This window comes from Puntigrus tetrazona, chromosome 20 (assembly GCF_018831695.1).
Source record: "Puntigrus tetrazona isolate hp1 chromosome 20, ASM1883169v1, whole genome shotgun sequence".
Lineage (NCBI taxonomy): Eukaryota > Metazoa > Chordata > Actinopteri > Cypriniformes > Cyprinidae > Puntigrus > Puntigrus tetrazona.
This window is the reverse complement of record NC_056718.1, coordinates 6,291,582-6,297,253: the sequence shown is the minus strand read 5'-3', so window position 1 is coordinate 6,297,253 and position 5,672 is coordinate 6,291,582.

Below are 5,672 nucleotides of genomic sequence, written 5' to 3'. Positions count from 1 at the left end.
TACGTTTATTTAGGATATTAGTACTTTCATTTACTTTCATAAATTGATCACAATTGACGATATTTATAACGTTTCCATTTCAAAACTATTCTTCAAGTTATTCTTTTTTTTTCCTATTTTAAATCAAATAAATGCAGACTTGGTGAACACTGCCACAAAAGAAAAAAAGAAAAGTATTATACATATTGCAGTATAAATTATTCCATCCGTTCATTAAAATTTTGTGAATTTATTTAAGAAATGTACGCTTTTTCATACAAAGGCTGCGCTAAATTGATCAAAAGTGACATGTACAATGTCTCTATTTCGAATGAATTCATCTTATTTATTAATTTACTAATTCGTTCGATCTTAAAATAGTCTATTTTAATATTAAACTATTGAGTTGAGTTTTCAATATTGCTTATAAGAAGAAATATTTCCTGATCAGCAAATCAGCACGTCAAAATGATTTTTTAAGGACAAGTTGATTGTTTTCCCAAGAGTTTGGATGTTTTTATTGTTTTTTTTTATGTTTTTATTGTTGTTGTTGCCTTCCTCTGTCTCTCTTTTTTGTTTTATTCTCTCAGTTCAGCCTTTATAATTTTGCCCTAATTTTGGTTTGGGTAAAAAGGCCACACAGATAACGTGAGGGACTCAAACAAAGTAGGAATTTGGATTAATGTCTAATATGGATTGGCTTACTAGAAAATATTTTGCCAGGGGAGCCTAATATGTCCGTGAGCGACCAAGAGTCCTCAGATTAGACGATTCGTGCAAAAACTCTAAACTCCAAATATGTCACACATGATTTAAAGCCCAAAAATGACAGGCTTCACCTTGTGATCATTGTGATCCCCAAAGCACTCCGTGTCTGTCTCTCTCTCTCTCTCTCTCTCTCTCTCTCTCTCTCTCTCTCTCTCTCTAGGATCAGAGAAGCATGTATTAATGCAAAGGTCTGTTATTCGGCGTTAAGCTGATTTTGGTTCCACAGAGCGGCACATGCCAGGCATTCTTTGTAAGCATAACTCTCAAGGGCAGTAAGACTTATCACCGCATATGTCTTTAAGCCTCAAGAACGAGGAGTGCAGAGCCACTAATTCAAAAATATCACCTGACGTGACAGATAAGGCGTCACAATGCACTCCGGCTGCGTAGACTACAGACAAAGAGCCCAAAATAGTCCGTGCTATCATAGCTTATTTTGGGGAAGACTTAAAGTTAAAGATGTGGAATAACCATCCTGATTATAATAAAGATAAAAAGGAACTGAAATGTTTAATTTATCCAAGGAAAACACAGAGAGAGAGAGTGAGAGAGAGACATGACGTATTTAAATTATATGATAATTTAAGCTTTTTATGACATTGAAAGGTTATAGTCATATGTCAAAGATGACAAAGGATTTAAAATTTTATGTCTTTTTTAAAATGTTTTTCTTACAGTTTTTAATGCTTATCAAAGTTGTGCTTATTTAATCAAAAATACAGTAAAATTTTTTATAATATTGTGAAACTATTTATTATCGTGAAATTATTATTACAATTTAAAATGTATTTTATTCTTGTGACGCAATGCTGAATTTTCAGCGTTATTACTCCGGTCTTCAGTGTCACATGATCTTTCAGAAATCAGTGTAATATGCTGATTTGCTGATCAAAAAATGTGAATAATAATAAAAGTAATAATGTCCAATTAATAATAATACCCTTACTATTGCCAACAGATCCTGAAAAAAAATTGGAATTTATTTAATTTATTTATTTTTTCTGGATTTTTTGATGACTAATTCAAAAGATTCAATCATTCTACCCCAAAGATTTAGTTGATAGTAAAAGTAAAAAGAAATATTTTATATAATCTTTTATATGCATGCTCTGGCAGAAAGCATCTTTGTGACATTTATACAAGTGAGATAAAACTGATAAAAAACTTAAAACTCCTTATCCTTATCTGTCATTATCCTATATGTATGTGATACTTTCACTTGCGTGCATTGTGTCTATAAAAATACGTATGCATGCTGGAATCCAAACACACACACAATTTTTACTATATGCTTGCTATAATCGTGTTAACTTGCCAGCCATTATACTTTTCATATGTCACAGCATATGAGAATAACTGAAGAGACAAAGCTGCTTGGGTCTGCCCTTCTCTATCCACCCTCAGCAGATTTAGCTTTGCCAAAATGTTTGCTCCAATTTCTTTTTTCCGTCTCTCCGGTGAGCCCATTAGGAGTATTTGGGTTGTGATTGTATATTTAAAGCAGAGTGCATTATTCAGGCTTGGTTTTTTAATCATCCCAGGTTCAGAGTCATGGTGGATTATGAGATTTGTGGCCTCGTCCCTCTCTGCATTGTTGTCAGGTGAAGTAGGCCAACAACCACCACGCACTGTAGCCTCGCGTGAACTCAACTACCCAGAATGCTCTGTTAGAAAAAGCACGAGGGAAAAGTCTGCGGCTAAGTTCGAGATGAAGCAATTAGCTTACTGCTAACCGCATGCTGTGCATTAAACGTCGTTGTCGAGTGTTTTTAAAAACGGCACACAATGCAACGAGATATTTTCAACAGAAGAACCGAATGCGCACTTGTAGTTTGCTTAAAACTGTAAAATTAGATAATAACTAATAACTAAAAGGCCACTTAAGTGTACTTGATACAGTTTAATTTGTGTTGTAGCACTTTTTACGATACAAACCGTTTATGTTTCTACATTATATTTAGGAGTAGCTTATCACTATATATGACTATGTCGAGGTCAATAATGCAAAAATGTACAGTAAAAATTATGACGTTAGTTGCCTATTAACATACATTTTTACAGTTAGTTCTGTCAAACGATTAATCACATTCAAAATAAATCTTTTTGCTTACATAATATGTGTGTGCTGTGTATATTATGACTATAAAAAACAAACACATGCATGTATATATATATATATATTTTTAATTATACACTATACTATAAAAGTGAAATATAAGAATATAGATGCATATACATGTAAATGTTTTCTAAATATGCGTGTGTGTGTGTGTGTGTGTGCATTTATACACACATAATAAATATGCACAGCACACACATATATTATGTAAACAAAAGCTTATATCGTGGATGCGATTAATCGCAATTAGTTGCAATCAAACTTATAGTAAAAGTTGGTCGTTTTGTATGTTGGCATCATCTCTTCTCAGGTGTTTCATCTTCTCAGATCTCCGTAAGGGCTGGATCCAGACCGAAGCTTGTCTAAATTCATTTTAGTTTTTACCAAAATCACATTTGTGCAGCACACACATTAACAAACGCAATATTTCTATTAATATTTTGGAATGGCTGTGATAACCTAGAACTGAATATGCTGATATAGAGCAACTTCATACTCCGTAGATGGTCTCAAAGTAGAAAATTGTTCAGACGAGTCCAAGTTTAACATTCTTGTTGGAAATCAGACGCGCTGTCCTCTGAGCTAACGATAGTAAGATAGTAAGGGGGTGAGTAAACACATATGTTACGGGCAGCTTGCATGTTTAAGAAGGCACTATGAATGCTGAAAGATATATAGCAACATATGCTCCCCTCCAGATGATGTCTGTTTCAGGGAAGGCGTTGTTTATTTCGGCAGGACAATGCATAACCACTTACAGCAGCTGTTACAACACATTGGTTTCACAGTAGTAAACTCTGGGTGCTGAACTGTCCTGCCTATAGTCCGTATCTTTTACTTATAGAGAACATTTGGTGCATCGTTAAATGAAAAATACGTCAAAGGCGACCATAAACTCTTTAGCAGCTGGAAACCAAGAATGGGACCAAATTCCAGCACCAAAACTCAAAACCTCGATGCCCAGACTGTTTTGAAAAGAAGAAGAGATGCTTCGCCATCCCAACTATTTTGAGAGTAGGCATCAATTTTGTAGCAGGCATCACATTTAAATATTAGTTCATTTTGTCCACACAATTGTAAAATTTGTCAGTTTAAACACTTATTATGGTATCTATGTTCTCTTGTAAATTAAATATTGATTCACGTGATTTGAAATTCACATTTTATAAAATTTTAAACAACCTCCCATCATTTGGAGAATTTGTGTAGTGTATAAACACACACACGCTCACAAACATAAATAAAATATCTATTTTAAACGAAAAATGTTATTTATTTTAATAACAGTGTAAGATAAAGTATTCTGTACTCGGTCATGTGGATCCTTGGAAATGTTGGATATTGTAGCAGAATTAAAGTGTGAAAGCACGAATTCTTTCTCATCAACGTAGACGTAGATCAACGCTGCAGATTGCAGCTGGTTGCCGCGGATATCTCCGCTGAATGGAGCTGAGTTTGAAAAGCAGCTCCGCATTCATGTTAACATGAGCTAAAAAGTGGAGTCCGTGTTTCTTTCAATAATTCATTCATTCAATTTATTCATTCGTTCGTTGCTTGTACTAAAAACAGACTTTTTTTTTGGTTTCCCGTTCCACCGTCTCGCTGACCCTTACAAGCGATCTGCCTGCTTCTGCTCTGTACCTTTTGGACTTCTAAAGGACTTTTATTATGATTCAATAACCCTTCGTTACATAATGGCCTAACCTGTTCGCGATTAAACTATTTCACAGTTCGTTAGCTTTCAAAGAGGTTTTAACATTTCTGTCAGGTACAGTTACACTAATAACTGAGTACGGCTGAACATAAAAGTCTGAAGGATAGCAACAGTTGTGAAGGTGAAATAAAAGTCACACAGGCAGGATTACAGAGGCATCTGATAAATACAACTCCTAGTCCTGACCTACACACACACACACACACACACACACACACACACACACATCCTCCGTCTTGCTGACTCGCTGCTAGCCGATACCTCTCTCCGGTCAGGTGATCAACAATACAAAGGTGTCTGAACTGAGCACGGACTCTTCCTCACTGTCAAATGAGACAAACACACACGTGCATCTATTTGGGTTTTACAGGCGTTTTTTTTAAAGATTATCTACTGTGCAAACGTTTTGAGTCAAGGCTCATTTACGTGGTTGCAATATTGTAAAAACACTAATAGTGTCAAATACATTTACAATTTAAAATATAGATTTTTTTAATGTAAACATCATTTAAAATGTCACTTATTATTGGGCTAGTAAAAATAGATTTTCACCATCATTAATCCAAGTGTTGCATGATTTTTCATTCAGAAAACATATGTTGATTTGCATGTTCAATAATTTACATTTTAATAATAATAATAATAATAATAATAATAATAATAATAATAATAATAATAATAATAAAAACAAAAATAAACAAAATATATATATATATATATATATATATATATATATATATATATATATATATATATATATATATATATATATATATATATAAAACAATTCTGCTGGGACATTGCTGTTTAAATTATGATTTAAATTGTTATTAACACTAATGTAGTGTAAAATTTTAAAACTGTTTTTGTTGTTGTTGTTTCAAATTAATGAATGAAGCTGAGTAAAAAAAAAAAAAGTTTGTTTGTTTTTTTAAATAGCAACAAAATAATAATCCTTGTAATAATAATAATAATCATTATCATCATCGTAAACATTTCAATGTATGATGAATAATATGAAATGTATCTGCAATTGCTAGAAAAAAAGGACCGAATTCTCCTGTGATTATATAGATATCTCCCGATGAACAC